This window comes from Ananas comosus, unplaced genomic scaffold, assembly GCF_001540865.1.
Source record: "Ananas comosus cultivar F153 unplaced genomic scaffold, ASM154086v1, whole genome shotgun sequence".
In the NCBI taxonomy this organism is placed as follows: domain Eukaryota; kingdom Viridiplantae; phylum Streptophyta; class Magnoliopsida; order Poales; family Bromeliaceae; genus Ananas; species Ananas comosus.
Window position 1 is genome coordinate 12,490 of NW_017893368.1, and position 23,443 is coordinate 35,932.

The following is a 23,443-nucleotide window of genomic DNA, read 5'->3' on the forward strand; positions in this document are numbered from 1 at the left end:
ATATGCACTAGAAATTATGGCTCAAACGATACTCCGGTAAGCTCCGGCGAAAGATATCAGATTAAGTTGCTTGGAGTGAATAGTGTTGGTGTTGACTTTAATTAGAAGCATCAGCTTTCTCGCTTCAACCGACCCACCGCACACATGGACACACACCACCCACGCATGGAAGGGGAGAGAAACCCTCCTTTCTCTCTTAAATATCTCTTTATCTCTCTATAGTCTCTCTCTAAAATTGGAGGTTGGGAGATCGATTGGCACGCGTGGAGCGACGGATCGCAGCTTTCGATCGAGCGCTGCGCCCGTTGGAGCGGCGTGTTTTTCGTTGCGGCGTTCACATTGAGGGTAAGCTTTTGGAATTTGGCTTAATCCTTAGCTTTAAGAGTTCTAGTAGCCCTTAATGATCATTATTAGCATATTGCTCCATTTAATTTAGATTATTTGGAGATTATTTCATGTTAGGGCTCAAAAATGCTAATTTTGAAAATATGACGGTTTGATCTAATTTGACCCTCCGTAAACCTAATTGCTAAGGTAACGAAACGCCGTTTGGCGAAGACGGTTCGACAATCCGATGAGCCGTTAAATAATTATTAAGAAAACGGACGTTTAGGCTTCTGTTTCGCGCTGCAGGGCCGAGACGACGTCGAATATATGGAATCGGATTTGAGGCACCCGTAAACAACAAACAACCCTTTTTTGCCGAAGACTGCGAAGCGATGCGCGGTTGGTGCGCTAATTGCAAGTTCCGACGAAACGAGCAGCACTGAATGCCGCGGGAGGCCGATTGCAAGTGTCGACGAGCAATCGGAATGCACTACAGGTGGGTTGTCTTACCGAAGCGACTAGGTCGCCTCATGTCGAAGAAAAATATGAGTTTCTAGTTGATGCATATATGGGTTAAATGCTACATGATGCTATAATAGGGTTAAATGCTATATGATGCATATGATGTGAAATTGGGTAATGCATATAATGTGAGAAATGTATATTACATGATAATTGCATATGATATAATTGCATGCTAGTGGACAATGATGTTAAATGTTAAATGCGATGCCTAGTGGACAATGATGTTAAATGTTGAATATAATGCATGCAGTGGCAAGTAATATGTTGAATGTTAAATGAATGCATAACTAAATGTTTATGAAATGCATGGAAATGTGTTGTGGGAATGCATGGGATATATATATACTAGAGGACATATAATTGGTTGTGCTAAATGATCTATGCAAATTGGAAATATGCATGTTAACGATTCGTGACTATGTTGAGTAACATCTTCTCTTTAACCGAGCACTGGATGCCGCGGGAGGCCGATTGCAAGTGTCGACGAGCAATCGGAATGCACTAACAGGTGGGTTGTGCTTACCGAAGCGACTAGGTCGCCCTCATGTCGAAGAAAAATATGATTTTCTAGTTGATGCATATAATGGGTTAAATGCTACATGATGCATATAATGGGTTAAATGCTATATGATGCATATGATGTGAAGATTGGGTAAATGCATATAATGTGAGAAATGTATATTACATGATAATTGCATATGAATATAATGCATGCTAGTGGACAATGATGTTAAATGTTAAATGCATGCTAGTGGACAATGATGTTAAATGTTGAATATAATGCATGCTAGTGGCAAGTAATATGTTGAATGTTAAATGAATGCATGAACTAAATGTTAATGAAATGCATGGAAATGATGTTGTGGGAATGCATGGGATATATTATACTAGAGGACATATAATTGGTTGTGCTAAATGATCTATGCAAATTGGAACATATGCATGTTAACGTATTCGTGGACTATGTTGAGTAACATATGCTAATTAACATATGCATGTTGACTTGAGTTTAAAACTCTTGGATGATTAGAAAACTTGACATTGGAAATACAATGTAGTATTAATATAATGATATGTTTGGTTTCCTACAATGAGATGATAAATGTGGATAAGACCTAGGTAAATGACAACCTAGAGATTGGATAAAAGTAATGCATCAAGAACACTTGAATTATGACGAGTGGCATATATGAATCTTAGTGTAGCTGAGACACTAGATTGATGAGTATAGAAACCTATTGGCTCTATGTTGATACTATCCTTAGTTGATAGGGTGCTCCCAATTCTGAGAGATTGGATCGTGCTCACATAGCCTGTCTGCGCTTGGAGGGGTCGCTCCCCACAAGCTGTGCACTCCGGAGGTTGGTCAATAGAGGGACAGTCAGTGTGCTGTCTGGACGGTCTGTGTGCTGTCCGCAGGCGGTCTCGGGGGACAGTTCAGTGAGACTTCTCTCCTATGAGACTTTGAGATGTGAGATTAAGGGCGGCCCCTTCGGGTTAGCCAAGTGATTGGGTAACAAGCTTATGAGCTATAGTGATTGTCCTACTTGAGAGGATTTAAGGCCGAGGTGCAAGTGAGATGTCCTTCGCCTCGTGCCTGGCTTTGTGCGGTACTCCGCAGATGATTGACTCAAGACCGAGTCGGGCGGCTAGCTTTGTAAAGGTAGATGAAACCTTATGATTAAAATGGTACATGACAGAAAACCTTAAATGTCAATTGGATGAAAGTAGTAATCGATTGTATTACTAGTTGGTTGTATAGTTGCATTATTGCATGATCTTCATATTGCATATCGCGAGGCAATGCATGGTATTGTTAGTTGCATGATCTTATTATCATATCTATCTGTTTATTGAACTAACCTGCAGCTTGCCTCCTTCGGACATGTCGGTCGAGCTTTTCCCTTGGGTGGCCGTACCCATTGGGAACTATGGAGTTAGTTCTCACCCCACGTTGCTTTTGGGGTATTACAGGTTCACACGTGAGCGGCGCGGCGGCGCGAGGCGAGGGCGTAGCTCCGTAGATAGCGCCCTACCACCGTGACCGGAGATAGCGATACCCAAGTCAGCCAAGCTAGGGGTTGTAGAAAAGGAAAGCAAAAGGATCAAACTTGTAATAATCTTGTGATGATTGATTGTATTCGGAAGTTCAAATGTATTTGAAAGGAAAAGAAATGTAAATAATATAAAGTGAATGAATGAATGAATGTAATAACTTAGGATGTGTTTATGTTGTTTGATACCTTCCTTATGCAATCGTTGTATGTTGAATACTGTTTCTGTTTGGAACCTGTTGTAATTGTATTGATTGCGATGCCTTGAACGTACAGGGGAGACTCTGTCCGCGGTACAGGGGAATCCCCGGTCCGTTCGGCGCTGTCGGCGCCGCGACCTCGACCAAATAGGCGGGGCTCGCGGGCTGTGACATCCATCTCCCTCTCCTCTTCTCTTTGGTGTAGCACAAGAGGTAGGCTCTTGAACCCTAGCTTCTAAACTTTGGAGTTTTGGGTTTTTATACATTGGAATGGGTCAAATGGACCCTAAGCATGCTTCTAAATAGATCAATCCCAAGAATCTAGGGATTTATTGGGTGGTTTGCTATAGGTGCAAACCTAGGGCTCCAAAATGGAGTTTTTGTGAAAGTATGAGATTTATCTCATTTGAAGCCTTGGAAACCCTATTGTTATGTCACAAAACATGGGGGCGAAGTCAATTTTGGCATTCGGCGACCCGGCGTGAAGTTCTCAGCAAAATAGGGCCAGGTTAGCATCGATTCGGTCAAGGAAGGCTAAAGCCTTTTCGTAAAGTTCGCCGAGGATGATTTTCGAAGCCTCTACATCGAAAAAAAAGGTGGGGGGTGCCATCCCGAAGCTTTTGAACTCCTTTCTATGTCTTAGATTGCATTTAATCTCATCTCTTCATGTTGCATTGTAGGATTGCATCGTAATGCCATTCCTTATGCTTTCTAAATGATAACCTAGTGTACTTGGAACGCTCGATGACATAGATAGGTGAGGATTGGGTCGGAACGTGGATCCTATGATGCTAAAGATAGAGATGAACCCGATGGGGGTGTTGATGACATAGAAAGTAATGAAAATTGTCAAAGGACAAACGAGTGGCATCCAAATGTTAAATGATAACGAGTGGCATTAATGTAGTGTAATTAACACTAGAGGTCGATGGACCTAGGGATAGGTGGATCCCTTAGAAAATGCCTTGTGAACAATGAATTTAGAAAAGCTAAATAGCACTGCATGAATGTCGGGAACCAATGATCCCGCGAGAAATGTTGACTCAAGTTGTAGAGCATCCTCCCTTGGAGAGGATTCGATTGGGTTATTGACTCTAGTTGTGGAGCATCCTCACTTGGAGAGGACTGGATTGGATTGTGGACCCTAGATGTAGGGCATCTTCACTTGGAGAGGATAGATCTAGCTCACAGTCTGTGTTTTGGATGGTATAGCCATCCAATCCCCATATGGAGGGGATTATCGTCGATTACTCTGGAGTGTCGCGCGACTAGGACCACTTGGAGGTCCGGACCACATGGAGGTCCGGACCACATGGAGGTCCGCAGACGGTCCCGGGCTTGGGTGCACATGGAGCTCCCTCCCTACTTTGGAATTGAAGGGTGAGTTATGGGTGAGCCCTAGGGCCTCGCCACAGATTGGGTAAATGGAAAGAGTAAAGGTTTAAGAATGTCATTGAACATTGCTATTCGAACATGGATCGAATTTGTTAGCATGTAGCAAACCTTTATTATTTGATGCATGCATTCATATTCATGATTATGGACATAGTAGCATAGTTTTCCTACTATCGCATTTACAGTTTTCAGATGTATATCTATCTATCTATCTGTTGTTACTTGTGCCCACTTGGACCTAGTGGGGAGATCGGCAGAGTCGGCGTCCGAGCCCACTGGGAACTATGAAAGATAGTTCTCACCCCACTCTATTTCCAGTGGTAGGTACAGGGTTGCCGAGAGAAGACCGCGGCAAGGGCATCGCGCCCGACCAGTGAGACCGTGGTATTATAGTAGCTTTCCTTTTTGCATTAGTCACCTATGTATTGAGAGAGATTCATTGTAGGTGAGGATTTTGGAGAGCCATGTATTTTGAGATGGAAAATGTATTCATTTAAAGAAAATGATGTAAATGGGAATGATGAAACTATTGTAATAGTTAGTAAATGTAATACACTGAACTTTTGCAATTTGCGGAGTTCGAGTGTGTGGAATGATAAGCGGAACCTTCCTACATGTTCTAAAGGGTTTAAAGATGTTTATGAATAAGTTCGAGCGTGATTGGATTGTCGGAGACAAGAAAGTGCATTGCTCCTGCGAATTGGGCCATTTCTGCATTGTGTACCGGTACAGGCATTATGCTGTACCGGTACAGCAAGCAGCAGTGGCAGCAGCTGCGGGGCAGCAGGGAGAATTTGGTCATTTCATTACCCAAGCTTATCTACAAGCTCCCTGCTCGACCCCTGATGTTCAGATAAGCATGCTGGAGTTCAGAGAAAGCTTCTCCCACCTTCTCCCTCTTTCTCTCTCTAGGGTTTTTCTCTCTCTACGCGAAAGTCGCCGATTCGCGTCGATTGCGCGTCCCGCTTGATGTTTGCTGACTTGGAGACTTGAAATAAGCTCTTGGAACATGGGGAGGAGGTGTTTCACTGAGTTTTTGTGAGTTTTATTCTCAGAGAAGCTGAATCTCAGCTGTAGAGAGGTAATTAATTTGATTTCTCTCTAGTTTGCGGTTTCATATCGGATTTTGAGTCATTTTGATTTTCTTGTTTCCAACTGAATTAGAGCCTGTTTTCAACAGTAAAAAAGGGTTATTTAGCTATGAATTAACCACTCTAGCTCAGAGAAAGGTTGCTTTAAAGCTGGTTAAAGGTAAATCATTTAAGATTTCTCTAGTTTGAGGNACTGAATTAGAGCCTGTTTTCAACAGTAAAAAAGGGTTATTTAGCTATGAATTAACCACTCTAGCTCAGAGAAAGGTTGCTTTAAAGCTGGTTAAAGGTAAATCATTTAAGATTTCTCTAGTTTGAGGTTTAATGTTGGAAATTGAGTTGTGTTGGTATCATTGCTCCCAGCTGAGAGAGAGAGGGGAGTCCCAGTAGCTAGAGAGGGGTTATCTAGCTGTGATTTCTGCACTTTAATTCAGGGAAAAGCTGGTTTGAGGCTTGGCAAAGGTAATTAGTTAACTAATGACTTTATTTTGAAACTATACGAAGTTTAATCAAGCAACTTGATGCAGTTTTGGAATTTTTGTTTGCAGCAGGTTTTCGAATCTATTTGAGTTGAATTAGTGACCTTGGGGGCTAGTTTAGAAGGTGTTTCAACCAGGAGTAAGCAGAATTTTCAGTTAGAAAACTGATTAAGTGAGATTCTGACTAGATTATCTAGTATATAGTGTTTTAATGCCGTTTTGGCGATTGTTCGCAGCATGGTTGCGATGGGCCTTCGGATTATCTTCGGCTGCTATTGGAGAGCCTTTAGAGGATAAACTTGAGGTACTAAAGTGAACCAAGTCAGGGATTCGAGCTACAATCTTGTATAAGGTGAGGATTTTTCCTTAAGAATGTAATTCAGCTCTTATCTGATTTTTAATTGTTGCAAGGGGACTTAGAGACTTCAGATTCCTTGCGCTTGTTGTTCGACACGAGGCGTCGTATATCGGGTGGGTCTGACCTTCCCGAAATGGGTGAATTTCCTCTATGTCTCCTTTGATATTAGGAGTTCAAGCTATTACATATTCCTGTAAATATATGTATAGTTCAAGGAATTAAGACATGCATTAATGTGCAGATCATATCGGAGATGATAGCATCTCTAAACAGCAATGGAAGACTCATGATTTACTTCTTTCACATAGTCACTTGTTTGGTTACTATGCATTCATGACATTAGTAAATTGCATAAGCAAATAAGTTTGTTGTCGTCCAAGAGGAGATAACCGTGAAAATCATGAATGGATTATGTAGCTCAGTTGGGCAGCATAAGAAGAGATGTACTTGGGGTTACACTACGGAATTTTATTTTGTAAGCATGATGGTTAAACTTTGAATACATCGTGCAGATGAACCTGCTTGGGTGTATATTCGTAGTATAGAATGAATTGTATAGAGTTGATGTGAAAAGTATTTTATCAAGTACCTCGCTTATTGATATATAGACCAGTTGGATTCTATTTTCATCTGATAAAGTGGCCTGAACTTCATGCTATGTTATATGATCTAGTTAAGTAACTAGAATTTAGTATTATGATATAACTTGAATGTTATACAACTGAATGTAATCTAGTCAATAACTAGATTTGGATATGATATCATACTTGTATAATCAAGTAGATGTAATTGCATAGCATTTGTTTACTCCAAGTAGTGGATATTTACATTGGACTACAGAATATGTGCCATGAGTCTTTGAGTATAACTTTAGTAAACCACTTTCCTTATGTGTAAGGAATAGTGAGAAAACTATGAGTGAGTGACCAGGTATAGCCTGATAGAATCACTAGTACGATGTAAAGCTTAAACTTATTAAGTTATATTAACTATTGATAGTGCATTATGTCAACAAGTAATTGATAGCAATTTATGATTTGGCACTACAGTGTCAACCTTGGGTCGAGATGAGATCCCATGATGTCGTTGTGATATTGCATCATGGATTACAGTTTGCATTCCAGACAGCCTTCGGGTGGGTCTTTATACTAGACAGCCTTCGGGTGGGTCTACATACCAGACAGCCTTCGGGTGGGTCTTCATACTAGACAGCCTTCGGGTGGGTCTTCATACCAGACAGCCTTCGGGTGGGTCTACATACCAGACAGCCTTCGGGTGGGTCTTCATACCAGACAGTCTTCGGGTGGGTCTTACAAAATTTAAACATCGAGTAGGTAAATGAACTTATTGATGAACAAGCTAGAAAGTTGACATCTTGACATTAGTGACAATGTGTTACACTTTTACTGGTGTAGAAAGTAATTCCAGGATATCATCAGTTATTTCAGCTGGAATGAATTATCTTACATACCATTGGGCATATGGCTAGTTAAATTGTCACTAACCTGAATGATAGAACTTATCATGATAAACGAGTACCTACAACCTGTGGATTGGTGCATTTATATATTTACTTTGAGTAAATAGCATAATTGATTTATTTCAATACCTGTTGCATTTACTTGCTTATTTACTACTGTTATTCTTGCCACAGTTGACCTAGTGGTGTACTTCGCCACTCCCGGCGGCTTACCCACTGGGAACTATTGTTTAATAGTTCTCACACCCTCTTTGTTGTTGTTTTCGCAGAGCCTTCCACAGCGGGAAAGGCTAGGGTTCTCGGCGAGGGGTCAGCGACTAGCTTGAGCTTCCCCGATATTAGATAGATGGAACCACTTTAGCTTTTCTAGTTCAGTACTGTATTTTATGGTGAGAATGTGTAATGTATAATTGTTCCCACCTGTTGTAATAAGATATTGAGTTGTATAAGTTTAAACTTTTAAGTTTTTCTCTGATTACCTGTGTAGAATGCAGCGGAAGTTTTCAGTTCGTACCTTTTTGCGGAAGCGATTCGAGCCGGATCGGATTGATTGATTCACGTGTCCTCGGATCGTCCTTGAATGTCTTCTCACGCTCCAAACTCGCGGTGGATCGAACTACAAACGAGCGCGATCGCAAATCCACCGTGCAAGTCCCTCTAGAATAATAGGTCAATGGAGGATGTGGTTTTTTTTTTTTATTTTTCCGTTCTTTCCGTGTACATTGTTTCATGTGGGATCGCCCGTCTATTTATAAGGAATTCTAAAATCCTAATAGCATTAGAGATAAGGCCAAATCGGTTATTATTTGTTATCCTAATATGATTAGATTTATCTCTAATTAGCTTTCCAATTTGAAAGCGAGATTAATCCTAATCCAATTAGATAACATAATATCCGTCGGATCGAACCCGCTTATGGGCGTACCCGATTCGATTTAACCGAATGCCAACATCTCCCACTCGCACATGACGGGATCGATGCCATCGTAACCACTTCCTCAACATCACACCACTATTAATTCTATTCATACAGGAAAATGAACAGTGCGACCGCCGAGTCAACCTGCATTTTGGGAGCTCTATACTAGAAACCGCATCCGGCCAGCATAGAGACATCAACCCTCAAAAAGGAAAAAATATTAGACTCGTGATGCCCTAGACCATTGAATTACATCAGGTTCAGCATCTCTAATCCCTCGAAGAGCCATGCTAACCTCTGTTGCGCACATTATGACACTATACTCATGATTGTTTCGCTATACTGAAGCGATACAACCTGTCGACAATGAGTCAAAGTGTTTTAATGTAATTCAACTAGTCTTCCTTGAGCCCTCATGCCACTGAGTTGAGAACTGATTGCTTTCCCAGCAATGCCCCGTAAAGCCGCATCACTCATAGCCGTAGGTAACATGCCAAAGTAGCAACATCAATTCTTTCACTTAATGACATAGTCAAAAGTCACTAAGGGCATCTAACATATATGGGACATCGTCTCAAAATAATGTCCGTAAGAACTCACACGATGAGGAAGCAGGGATCCATTCACTCATCTTCTTTATTTAGTCGCCCAGCACATGTAGTATGAAATACATGCTATGACAGAGAATCCAATAAGCGTATGTCTTTCTCAATGTCATACGGATCTTAGCTCAGTCACTCCCAGAGTGTCTAGCCTGAGTTCTCCATTTGCTCGCTATCTCAAGCGTCAAACGGTGAGCTCACATCCGGCTCTCAATATGCAGGCCATACGAATCGTGGGACTTTTCGTATGCGGTCTCATTAATGACCTCATCTTGGTGCCAACCAAGGCGGCTTCTATTAATGCCTCAATTTTCGCTCGCTCTCTACAGCGCCGAAAAGAATGATTGCCCGTGTGAGAGGGCCAATCAGCCTGTGACATACTATCAATCAGTTTAATAACAATGCACGTGTACTAATTTTACCAAATATCTTTTCCAGAATAATAATTTGTAATTAAATAACCAAGAAATTACAAAAAAAAAATCGACTGTCTACACAATCAAATCCTACGGAGTCCAAGAGCTTTAACATGAGCCCAAAAATAATTCTCTAACAACAGGCTTAGTTAGAGAATCTACAACCACGCGACTCGTAGATATGTGTTCCAGGATTATTTTCTTCTGCGCCACTGCCTTCGAGTGGTCCAATCCCAGATTGGACGGAAAATGGCTAACCAGGCCCACGGCATAGCATATATCAGGCCGAGTACACATCATAGCATACATCAGGCTCCCGACCGCATTAGCATATGGAATCCGATTCATCTTGTCCTTCTCTTCAGAAGTTTTAGGGCACTGTTTAAGGTTCAAACTCTCACCTTTAGCAATAGGAGTGTCAATGGGTTTGCAATTTTGCATCTGAAATCGTTCTAAAACTTTTCTTAGGTAAGTCTCTTGAGACAGACCTAAAAGTTTCTTTGAACGATCTCGTAGGATCTTAACTCCGAGCACATAATTCGCTTCACCCATGTCCTTCATTTCAAAATTAGAGGACAGCCACGTCTGAGTGGCGACAATCATCTCCTTATTATTCCCGGCCAATAAGATGTCATCCACATATAAAGAAAGGATAAGAAAAAATTCTTTGGACCGTTTAACATACACACAGTGATCTTCTTCAATCATCGTAAACCCATCTTCAGTGATGGCTCGATGAAATCGAATATACCACTGTCTGGAGGACTGCTTCAATCCATAAATGGATCGTCGGAGCTTACAAACTTTATGCTCCTCACCCTTTACAGAGAAGCCAGTAGGCTGATCCATATAGATCTCCTCATCCAGTTCTCCATTGAGAAATGCAGTTTTAACGTCCATTTGGTAAAGATCCAAATCCAAATATGTGACAATGGCCAAGATTAAGCGGATCGAAGCAAACCTCACGACAGGCGAAAAGGTTTCCTCGTAATCAACGCCTTCTCGTTGGGTAAAACCCTTTGCTACCAGGCGAGCTTTGTACCTATCGATAGAACCGTCTGCCTTGCGCTTAATCTTGAGAACCCATTTATTCCCAATTGTTTTGCGCCCTTGTGGCAAGTCAACCAAGTCCCAGACATGATTTGACTTCATCGATTCTATTTCCTCCATCATTGCATCCATCCATTCCTTATGAGTAGGTAATGAGAGAGCCTCTTGGAAGGATCTAGGCTCATCATCATCATGTGCAGCAACCATGAAAGCTTCCCCCTCAATCTCAAAACGACGACGGGGAATGCCTACACGTGCGCTCCTACGAAGTTGAGGCTCCACATCTAAAGGTAAGTCGCTCCCACTATCCCCAGGAGGTATCGGAGTCGCCTCCTCTGCCTCAACTGAGCGAATAGAAGCGCCAATGTCAGAGTCATCCATCTCATGGAACTCAGTTTCATTTCGAACCTCACTTCTATAAGGAAAATCCTCCTCGAGGAATTCAACATCTCGTGACTCAATCTCAGTCAAACTTCCATCAGGCTGCTTTCCGATGAACACGTATCCCTTAGAGTGTTCAGAGTATCTTATAAAGATACACTTTCTCCCTCTAGGACCCAACTTCCCATCCTTGTGAGAAGTATTGTGTACATAAGCTGCCGAACCCCAAGGACGCAGGAGCTCCAAATTTGGTTTCCTGCCTGTCCATAATTCATAAGGGGTGGAAGGTACTGTTTTGGAGGGTACACGATTAAGAATGTAGGCAGCAGTTAACAATGCGTCTCCCCAAAAGGAGACAGGCAAATTTGCTTGCGCCATCATTGACCTAACCATGTCAAGCAAGGTGCGATTTCTTCTCTCCGCTACACCATTTTGCTGCGGAGTGCCAGGAATTGTCAGCTGTCTGATTATTCCCTTTTCATCACACAATTCCTTAAATTGTTCAGATAGATACTCGCGGCCTCGATCAGTTCTTAAGCATTTAATTTTCATATCTAACTGATTCTCAACCTCATTAATATAACGTCTAAAACAATCCAATGCTTCAGACTTATGGGAGATCAGATAAACATGACCGAAGCGCGTATGGTCATCTATAAATGTGATGAAGTAAAAAGCACCATGTCTTGCCCTCACACTCATTGGGCCACAAATGTCGGAATGGATTAATTGTAAAGGAAATTCTGCCCTTGAAGCTTTATTAAATGGTTTTCGGGTCGCTTTTCCCGCTAAACAATGTTCACAAGTGGGTAGGTCGACTTTAGTGAGCGAGCTCAATAACCCGTCTCTAACTAATCTAGTCATTCTATCCTGCCCAATATGACCAAGACGTGCATGCCATTTAATTGAAACATTGTGATCATTCTCAACAGAAGATAGCAGGGAAAAAGAATCACTATTATTAATATTATAATCAATGTCCAAAACCATAAAACCATTCGACATAAAACCTCTTCCATAATAAATAGTTCCAAGATGAATCTTAACTACATCACTCTCAAAACGAAAAGAAAAGCCTAACTGTAGCATAGCAAGAATAGAAAACAAGTTCCGCCGAATTCCTGGAGCATAAAGTACATCATGTAGATATAAAGTTCGACCACCTTGCATGATCAACTTGTATGTGCCAACGCCTAACACATCGACACTTGAATCATTCCCCATGTATACTCTTCTGCTCCCAGCAGGCACGCGACGGTACTCGACGAATCCCATCCGATCCCTCGCTACGTGGTCTGTTGCTCCTGAGTCTACAATCCACACAGGGAGAGATTCAGCAACAAACGTGTTAGAAGAAACAAAAGAGCGAGAATCGGGATAGAGTTGTACCTTCTTCGGCTCAGTGCAATCACGAGCGAAGTGTCCCAGCTGATTACAGTTGAAACAAGTCATCTTTGACTTGTCTTTCTTGCCACCTCGTTTGCTTCTCTTTCTTTTAGTGTTCTTCGCATTCTTAGGCGCGGATCCGCTACGATTTTGAGCCCCAGTAGTCCTCTTTCGCTTGAACCCAGATGTCCTGCGAAAGTTTGACTCAGCAGCATTGGCAGTTGGAGTTTTAACAGCCTCAAGGCGCTCCTCCTCCAACTCCAAATGCCGCGCAACATCCTCAAAAGTTTTGATATTATCGTTATGGGTCAAATTTACTCGCATATGTTCCCACGAATTGGGAAGAGAGCGAATCGTAGCTTGGATCTGCTGCTCATCAGTCAAGGTGCCGCCAGCCGACTTTAACTCGCGAATCATGTTTGACATTGTTCTAACGTGCTGCTTCATAGTCTGATCGACACGCTTCTTATAACTGTCAAACCGCATAGTCAGACTGCGCAACCTTGTAGCCGAAGTTGCACCAAATTTTGCTTTGAGAGCCTCCCACATGTCATACGCAGTCGGATACTGCTCACACTCGCACAAGAGATCATTCTGCATACTGCTCAGCAACATGATGCGAGCAATGCGATCCTTCTTAAGCCAATTATTATAGGCTTCCATATCTCGGCGAGCCTGGGCACTAGTGCCCTCCGTGGGTTGGTCCATTTTATTGCTCAGGTTTTCCAGGATTTCTTGCTCAGCGAGAACATATTGAATTTTACGGTGCCAAATATCATAATTGTCACCATCCAATTTCTCGCCCTTATTTAAATCAGCAACTATTTGTTTGGAAGCCATTCAATCTTACATTGTTCATGCAATGCGCAGAAAAGGATATTTTAAAATTAGTACACGATACATATATTTAATTTTGCCGCATCTCTAATTAAATAAATTAAAAATTAGATCATACATGCATAAAGGAAAATTTCGCTATGCTCATAATCACATCACACACCATATGAAAAAATTATTAATTTATTTAATTAAGATGTACAAAAAATTTGGGAGTAAAAAAGCATATAATTTACTCTACCAAAGTCAAAAGACTCCCACTAGATAAGGCATGTATAAAATATATGCCTAAAGTTACATCTTCACATCATAACAGGCATTATAATATTCATCATAATAAATGCATGCATTATATTTATCAAAAAATATATATAAAGTCATCAAATATGCGAACAATATTCATCTATGAAACATATTAATCATTGAAAATGCATATTAAACATTAAAAAAAAAATTGGTGCAGAAACAGAAACACAAAAAAAAATGCAGGTCCGAGTGTTGGCTGCGGCACCTTACGCGACCCGGCCTGTCCGGCCTGCGCATGCTAGCCCCCGCCCGGCCTCCTGGCCCGCGCGGTCAGCCCGCGCGGCCAGCCAGCGCTTGGGGCCCAAGCGCAGCCAGAGGTGGCCCGCAAGGCCGCGAGCAGCCTACTTGCGCAGCCAGCCTGCGCCCGCGGCCCGTGCAGCCTGCTAGGCCGCGCCGCCAGCCCGCGTGGCCGGCCCGCGCGCGCGGCGTGTGAGCCCGCGTGGCCTGCGCAGCCCGCGTGGCCTGCGCGCGGCCTGCGCAGCCCAGCAGGCTTGCGCCTGCTGGCCGCGGCCTGCGCGCGGTCCGCATGCGCGGCCCGCGCGGCCGACCCGCATTCGCGGCCCGCGCGCGCAGCCCGCGCGCCCGCGTGGCCCTCGTAGTCCGCGCGGCCCTCGTGGGCTGCACGGCCCGCCGCCTGCGCCCGGCTTGCACGCGGCCCGCGTGGGCTGCGCGGCCCGCAGCCTGCGCGCGGCCTGCGTGGCCCGCGCGGCGCCCGGCCTGCGCGCGGCTTGCGCGCGGCCCGCGTGGCCCTCGCGGCCGCGGCCTGTGCGCGGTTTGCGTGCTGTCCGCGTGCGCGCCCACGCGGCTCCAAGCCGCGTGGTATCCCGAACAGTTTTTTTTTTTTTTTTAAATTTTTTTTTTAAAGATAGTAAATCTTCAAAAAATTATAACTTATGATTTAGGACACCAAATCTTGCAAGAAATATATCAATAGAAAGCTTATAATGAGCTCTTCCAAATCATGCAAGTTTCACAATGGGTTTTGCATCACACATCAAACAAAAAACATGCCCAAAGATCCGAATTAGGGTTTCGTTTTTCCCAAAAATTACAAAAACAAATTAAATCAAATTTTGTAGATCTAATCTACAACATCGGTGTTTGAAGATGTGTAAAAATCATGCAAAGATATCCACTTATGAAAAAAACGGCCATGAACGATCACATACATGCAAGAAAAAATCTAAACTTTGATAGATTTAATTTTAACGCATGTAATCTCGTTAGAACATGATTTAGGGCACGAAATCAACCAAAAATGGCTCTGATACCAATGTAGAACGCAGCGGAAGTTTTCGGTTCGTACCTTTTTGCGGAAGCGATTCGAGCCGGATCGGATTGATTGATTCACGTGTCCTCGGATCGTCCTTGAATGTCTTCTCACGCTCCAAACTCGCGGTGGATCGAACTACAAACGAGCGCGATCGCAAATCCACCGTGCAAGTCCCTCTAGAATAATAGGTCAATGGAGGATGTGGTTTTTTTTTTTATTTTTCCGTTCTTTCCGTGTACATTGTTTCATGTGGGATCGCCCGTCTATTTATAAGGAATTCTAAAATCCTAATAGCATTAGAGATAAGGCCAAATCGGTTATTATTTGTTATCCTAATATGATTAGATTTATCTCTAATTAGCTTTCCAATTTGAAAGCGAGATTAATCCTAATCCAATTAGATAACATAATATCCGTCGGATCGAACCCGCTTATGGGCGTACCCGATTCGATTTAACCGAATGCCAACAACCTGGTTAGAAACTAATGCTTTTACTATATTGATTGTAGACGCCTGGTGTATACTTGAGTTGTAGTGTACACGGCGGGTCTGTACACGCGACTGGTGAGCTTCCGCTAAAATCCAGGGCGTGACAGTAAAGTACTCTCTTTATTTCACATGTGTATCTTGTGGATTTGCTTGCTCTTTGTATTGTTGGCACTGGTTGTGCCCTTGTGGATGTGTATGTTTAGAATTTAATTTCCTGGGTGAATTCTTGCACACATTCTTGTTGCGAGCCTTGGGCGGGCAGGGGAGGTGCTGCCCGTTCGGCGGTCCGCCGCCGCGGCTGAACTGTGCCAAATGAGTAGTGGTTTCGGGGCGGGGCGTGACATAGTCCACCTATCAACTCGTCACTCGCTGAAGAGCTAGCTCGAAGCAACGCCCTTCCCACGGTCCCTAGCCTCTCCCGGCGTGGAAGGCTCTGAAAGAAAACATAAAACAGAGGGTTTGAAAACTATAATTTGTAGTTCCCAGTGGGCAATTACTGACCTCAGCTCAATACACCACAAGGCCCCAAAGAAAGGGTAAGTAAAAATGAGAGCAATAATAATGAATAATTTGCATTTAAGAAAGCATAATTAAAAATGTTGAGATACTAAATTGCAATTAAACTTGGGTTAATATGATGCACCTTTGTTTGTCATAAACAATATGTCCCAACATGGCCACAAGTAAATGTCACGCTTTACTTTATGAAGTAATAAAGATCATGCTTTATCATGGCAATAATGTATAAATGAATGCAATAAGCAACCTCCTAGCATACTACATGTATGTATGAATACTCGAGTGTCCAAAACTATGCTAGAAGCGAGTCCAAGTATTCCAACTACTACTCTCTATCTAGTAGTGATTATAACACACTCAACACCGTGTCGATTTCCATTCCGAATTAAGGACCTACCCGAGGTAGTCTAGCTTGTACCGCCTAAGTGCCTGTGGTAGCCCAACATTCCTACTCTTGGAATGTGTCTGTCCCACTCGACCCCGTAGGCTTCTCAATACCGCACGAGCGAACATAAGTTACTAGCTAACTCCGGAGTGCCGGCTTGTAGGGAGCGACCCTCATAAGCATGTGCGAATGAGCACAAATGGCAAACAAGCGTAGTTAAAGGCTCAAGTATCTAACCCTCATGTCTTAAACATGGCAATAGCTACTAGTAACCCAATGGTCTAGCTCTATGTCACAATGTGATATCCCAACACTCACTGGCTTAGTGCCTCTTTATGACACTTAAGTACCACAACTAATCAAGCCCAAATCATGTTCTATGTTCCCATTTAAGACATTAATACCAACGTTCACTATAGCCCGGGGCCCAATGCCTCCTTATGACAATGGCCCAAAATCTCAAATAGTGTAAGTCCCCAAGCTTCTTTAGGCTTCCAAAGTCCCTAATGTCACAATTGGGCATAAAGGTTAAAACATAAAAGCAATATTCATTTTCATAATAGGAATTATGGTTCCAAGTCTCAACTAGAATGCTATGTCTCACATGCATGCACCCTACCACATAGAGGTCCAAAATTTACTATACATAACATATACATGTTAAGCATTCTAAAATTCATAATAAAGATATCTAACATGATTATGCGTGCTTTTTCAATTAACGATACTCAAATCATCACATATGAGATTTTCTCATTGTGTGGCTAGGTCAAACCCACCGAACCGTCGCGGGATCCTTCGATTCGCCGAACGGAATTGTCCACGAGTCTCAAAATACCCTAAAAGTATTGAGCGAAGAGATACACGGACATTACGATCAACTATGAGATCAAACATTAACCAACAAGTCAAAAGGGCTAAAATCTCACCTAGAGTGGAGAAAACTCTCACAAGCTCCAAAAGAAGGCTAGAATCCTTCCTATCTAACCCAAAGGAGGGTTCTAATCCAATTAATTTAGCCCCAAAAGTCCTAAATCAAAAATGCCCAAAATTAACCCTAAAAGCTCATTCTAGAGTTCAAAACCATCAATAAAAATCAAATCTAGAAGGAGAGAATGGGCTACCAACCTCTTAGAAGTTTCAATCCAAGCTTAAAGTTCTCAAACTTCAAGGATCTTCCCTCAACCAAGCATCAACCCAAGCTCCAATGGTGGGAAAAGCCTCCAACAACCAAAATGAAGCAAAAAGAGACATTTAATCTCAAAAAAACCCCAAACAAATCAAGGAAATCACAAAGGGAGGTGTGGAGGGCTTCCTCACCTTTCTCCTTGCAGGTGCCAAGCTGAGGAAGAGCTCTAGGGGCGTGGGGGTGTCACGCCCCGGGACCGATGCCAATTTGGCCCGACCCGAGCACGTCAAACAGACGCCGAACGGACAGAGTTTCCCCTATCCGCCCAAGGCTCATCACATGTACATTTTCATCAATAGAGAAAAGCACTAGCGGAAACATACACAAACGGCTTACACGAGGGTAAGCAATAGCCATTAGTGAAAGAAAAAGGAAAACTAAACATTCACTTGTACTATGATTCACTTTGGATCACATACATTGCATTCATCTAGTAAGTTAACGAATTCTTACATTCATTACATCATCTCTTTCTTACATCACATTTTCCTCAAAATAAACTTTACATTCTTTCTTTATATCATAATCTCAAATAAAAAGTGATAAAAGGGGTTACTAACAAAATGAACGCCAACATTGGTGGCCTCTGTCTAAGGGCGGATACGCTTTACTCGGGTCGCTCGCCGGCTACGCTCGGTCCCGGCCTCTGTGGGAAATAGTGGAGGTGAGACTACAACGAAAGTTTCCAGTGGGTCCCCCAACATCACCGACTTTTCCCACTAGGACTAACTCAGGCACTAATAGAAAGCGATAAGTAAAGATAGTAACATTCTTACAAATTTGATTGCTTAATATGCCTGAAAAAATAGCCAAGAAATTGCCTAAACATTTAAATTATATGCATATGTAGTGCAAATTCTTTATCCTTTTTACTTTACTCTGTGTTCTTAGTTTTTACACTTTGTTTCTTTGTCTTTGGTTCTTTAACTCTCAGGCTACCCGGGTTCGCCACTGAATTGCTTCACATTTAGAGTCATCATCGCAGAACTCACCGAGCTAGGACCGTCCTTAGGGTTTACTCCAACCGATGCATAACTCCCGAGCGCATCGCCGACGGGGTGAGCGACCGCTCCTCGAGCACGGAATCATAGCAAGCTTGATCATATTCTTAACTCAAAGTGATTATAAGTTCAATCTTGACTTTTACACTACGCTTCTAGTTTCTTTACGTCACTTATTTTGCAAACTCATGCAATCACGTTTTACATTTTCATCTCACTTTGCTAACTCTAGCATTCTTGTTCTTATTGCCCCATTTTACTTTAACTCTCACACGTTGTTCACTTTCTTCATTCTTTATTTCATTTAGTTTTTGTCATCACACTAACTCTAGTGTCTCTTTACTTTAATATTTTCAATTGCCACTCGATCTATGTCATTGTGCCACTCTGTTCTTTATTGTCACTTTCGGCTGCTGCTCAATTTTCTCATGATAATCTAGGGTTGTCGACATTATTAGAGTCTCAACCATTCTCTTATGCAAGTTGTGCTCACAATCATGCAATCATTCACATGTTATCATTACTTTACCTAAAATGCATGCAAACCAATAATTAGTACATATGGCTCTCAAGGAATGACACATTAGGCCTATAGAGGAATTCATGAGTTTGGAAAAGCACACCACCTTTGTTAGGTTTTTAGGTGCATCCGACATTTCTACGGGATTTTTAGACGTCTCATTCTTAACTGCGGCAAAACGGAGACCCCTGATTAGGCCATTTTGCTCATAACTTACTTTGACTTTTCGTAATGCTATTCAGCGCACCAACCGATCGGAATACCAAGGTAGGTTTTAGAGGGTCAATTGCCCCTTAGAAACCCTTCATGAGCAAAAGCGCCAATTTGGTGCCTAGCTCCAGGATACATTGTCAAACCCTAGGTTCTGAATCTCACATTGGAAGCAAAATAGACTTCATTATCTCTAAAATAACCCACTTAGAACCAGTCTTAGCCTTATCCAAACCCTAGGTTGTCGATTTCACCATTAGAGTGGTCAAGCTCACCATTCATACGCAAATCTAGTTTGTCTTTTAGAGCAAAGAAAGCTTCAATACTCTTTAATCTTCCAATTAAACCCATTTCATAGGTTCATTCAAAAACTACATTCTAGGATTTTTATACATTAGGAGTTAGAAGAGTTACGCTTGTAAGCTTCTTTTTCTTGCACTAGAGAAGAAGAAGATGAAGCCTCCTTGCTCCTTGATCTTCTCCTTCACCTTTTTCTCCTTCTTTTCCTTCCTTTCTTTCCTTCTTCTTCTTCTTCTCCTTTGCCTTCTAGAGAGAGAGAGGGAGAGAAGAGAGTGTGAGAGGGTGAGGAAATGAGAGAAAATCTCATTAACCCTCAATACATAGCTATTGGGTTGCAAAATTGCAGCTAAACCCCTCAACTTTTACTCTTTCACACAGCCTGGACTGGGCTGATCGCGCAGGCAGAGACCGGTCTCTCCGAGCAGGGACCGGTTCCCGAACGTTGTCCCAGCGCAGCCAGAGCTGCTGCGCGCAGTGCAACCGGTCTCTCCCTATGGGACCGGTCTTTGGGGGACCGGTCTCTCAGGCAGAGACCGGTTCCCGAGAGCTGATCCTCCAGGACTTAGCCGATTTTTCGGCTGTCTCATTCTGCACGCGTTCGGGGACCGGTCTCTCCCTTCAGGGACCGGTCCCCGAGAGCTGAAAATCTGCAGTTTTGCAGAATTTGATTCTTTAGCTCTCGAAAACCTTCCTCAACTCACTTTTACTCATTTTAACACCTTCGAACTTTCCGAAGTGTTCCATCCTCGCACTTTGGTCAATTTGACTAAAGTTCGACTTTTATTTTCCGAACTTTCGATATATTACAGGGGGATACATATAGAAGGCCACAATTGCGAAAAACCCCCTGCAGTTCAAACTGCTCAAAAACTGCCACTGCGTACCGGTACACGGGCCCACGTACTGGTACATATCCCACGAAAATGCCAAACCCGAGCCTCGGGTTGGCTGGAAAGCTGCCTGTGTACCGGTACACCATTCCGTACCGGTACAACCATCAGCCCTGTATCGGTACAGCCATCAACCCTGTACCGGTACACAGTCTAAAGAAGGCTACCCGAGAGCTAACCAAAAATCTGAATTTTCGGGTTTTGGTGCTAGGCTTCAGACCTCAATCCTCGGGGCTCGAACCATAAGTCGGAACACTTTCTACGACCCACCAGAAAGTCTGGAAAAGCTCAAGACACATCCAATCACTCGAACCTCGCAATTTGCAAAGGTCCAGTGTGTTACAATAGTTGAGGTGGTTCCTTCGAGATATTGGGGTTGTCACTTGTACTTCCGTTCCAGTGATGATCTATTGTGACAAAATGGCTGCGATTGCATACACGAAGGATCTGAAATATCACGGCAAGACAAAGCACATCGACTTAAAGTATCACTTCGTTCGTGAGACAGTAGCGCAGAAGGAAATAATCCTGGAACACATCTCTACGAGTCGCATGGTTACAGATTCTCTGACTAAGCCTATTGTTAGAGAATTCTTTTTGGCTCACGTTAAAGCTCTTGGACTTCGTAGGATTTGATTGTATAGACAGTCGATTATTTTTTGCTATTTTTTTTGGTAATTTTTGATTTTTTAATTACAAATTATTATTTTCGCAAAGATATTTGGTAAGATTAGTACACGTGCATATATTTTCTATATTATTGTTGAACGGATTGATAGTATGTCGCAGGCCGATTGGCCCTCTCACACGGGCTATCATTTTTTTCGGCGCTGTAGAAAGCGAGCGAAAATTGAGGCATTGATGGAAGCCGCCTTGGTTGCACTAAGATGAGATCATTATTGAGACCATATACGAATAGTTCCACGATTCGTATGGCCTATATATTCAGAGCCGGATGTGAGCTCACCGTTTGGCGCTTGAGACAGTGAGCAAATGGAAAACTCAGGCTAGACACTCCGGGAGTGACTGAGCTAAGATCTATATGACATTGAGAAAGACATACGCTTATTGAGATTTTCTGTCATAGCATGTATTTCATACTACATGTGCTGGGCGACCAAATAAAGAAGATGAGTGAATGGATCCCTACTTCCTCATCATGTGAGTTCTTACGCGCATTATTTTGACACAATGTCCTATATTTGTTAGATACCCTTAGTGACTTTTGACTATGTCATTAAGTGAAAGAATTGATGTTGCTACTTTGGCATGTTTCCTACGGCTATGAGTGATGCGGCTTTACAGGGCATTGCTGGGAAAGCAAGCAGTTCTTAACTCGGTGGCATGAGGGCTCAAGGAAGATTAGCCGAATTACATTCAGACACTTGTACTCATTGTCGACAGGTTGTGTCGCTTCAGCATAGCGAAACAATCATGAGTATAGTGTCATAATGTGCGCAACAGAGGTTAGTATGGCTCTTAGAGGGATTAGAGATGCTGAACCTGATGTAATTCAATGGTCTAGGGCATCACGAGTCTAATATTTCTTTTTGAGGGTTGATGTCTCTATGCTGGCCGTATACGGTTTCTAGTATAGAGCTCCCAAAAAGCAGGTTGACTCGGCGGTCGCACGGTTCATTTTTCTGTATGAATAGAATTAATAGTGGTGTGATGTAGAGGAAGTGGTTACGATGGCATCGATCCCGTCATGTGCGAGTGGGAGATGTTGGCATTCGGTTAAATAGAATCGGGTACGCCCGTGATCGGGCTCGATCCGACGGTTATTATGTTATCTAATTGGATTAGGATTAATCTCGCTTTTAAATTGGAAAGCTATTTGAAGATAAAATCTAATCATATTAGGATAACAATTGATAACCGATTTGGCCTTATCTCTTACGCTATTAGGATTTTGGAATCCCTTATAAATATGTGGGCGATCCCACATAAAACGGAGAACGGAAAAAGAGAAGAATAAGAAAACAAAAACAGAGAAACCACATCCTCCATTAACCTATTATTCTAAAGGGACTTGAACGGTGGATTTGCGATCGAACTCGTTTGTAGTTCGATCCACCGCGAGTTTGGAGCGTTAGAAGACCTTCAAAGGACGATCCAAGGGCCTGTGAATCAACCTCCACGATCCGGGCTCGTCGCGTTGTAGCGCGAATCGCTTTCGCAAAAAGGTACGAACGAATACTTCCGATGCGTTCTACATATAAAATACATAAAAAAACCGTTTATTTATTTCTTTTAAAAATATATATTTTTTTTAAATACTAAAAGCATTTGTTATTAAAAAAAAAAAACCTTTCCTTTGAACACCAAATAGAGGGTGTTGAACGCAGCGGAAGTATTCGTTCGTACCTTTTGTGAAGGCGATTCGCGCAATAGCGCGATGAGCCCGGATCGTTTATATTGATTCACGTGTCCTCGGATCGTCCTTGAATGTCTTCTCACGCTCAAATCCGCGGTGGATCAAGCTACAAACGAGCACGATCGCAAATCCACCGTTCAAGTCCCTTTAGAATAGAGAGGCAATGGAGGATGTGGTTTCTCTCTATTATTTTCTTATTCTCTCTTTTCCGTTCTTTCGTGTAATGCGTTAATGTGGGATCGCCCGTCTATTATAAGGAATTCCAAAATCCTAATAGCATTAGAGATAAGGCCAAATCGATTATTATTTGTTATCTAATATGACTAGGATTTTCTCTAACTAACTTTCCAATTTGAAAGCGGATTAATCCTAATCAATTAGATAACATAATATCTCGCGGATCGAACCCCGCTTATGGGCGTCCCGATTCGATATTAACCGAATGCCAGAATCCTCCACTGCCACATGAGGATCGATGCCAAT

At 42.5% G+C, this 23,443-nt stretch overlaps 2 long non-coding RNA genes across 3 annotated transcripts; both read left to right on the forward strand.

Moving 5' to 3' along the window:
• The first annotated feature begins 1,308 nt into the window (after positions 1–1,308).
• Positions 1,309–3,036, forward strand: LOC109705797. The gene is made up of 2 exons (XR_002214906.1): positions 1,309–1,360; positions 2,827–3,036. It is a non-coding gene; the product is annotated as an uncharacterized LOC109705797 (long non-coding RNA).
• A 2,332-nt stretch (positions 3,037–5,368) lies between these two features.
• On the forward strand, positions 5,369–6,418 carry LOC109705798. 2 transcript variants are annotated; one of them, XR_002214908.1, is made up of 4 exons: positions 5,369–5,582; positions 5,956–6,054; positions 6,141–6,210; positions 6,308–6,418. It is a non-coding gene; the product is annotated as an uncharacterized LOC109705798 (long non-coding RNA). The 2 variants fall into 2 exon arrangements; XR_002214907.1 differs by having other exon boundaries at positions 6,144–6,210.
• The last annotated feature ends 17,025 nt before the right edge of the window (positions 6,419–23,443 follow it).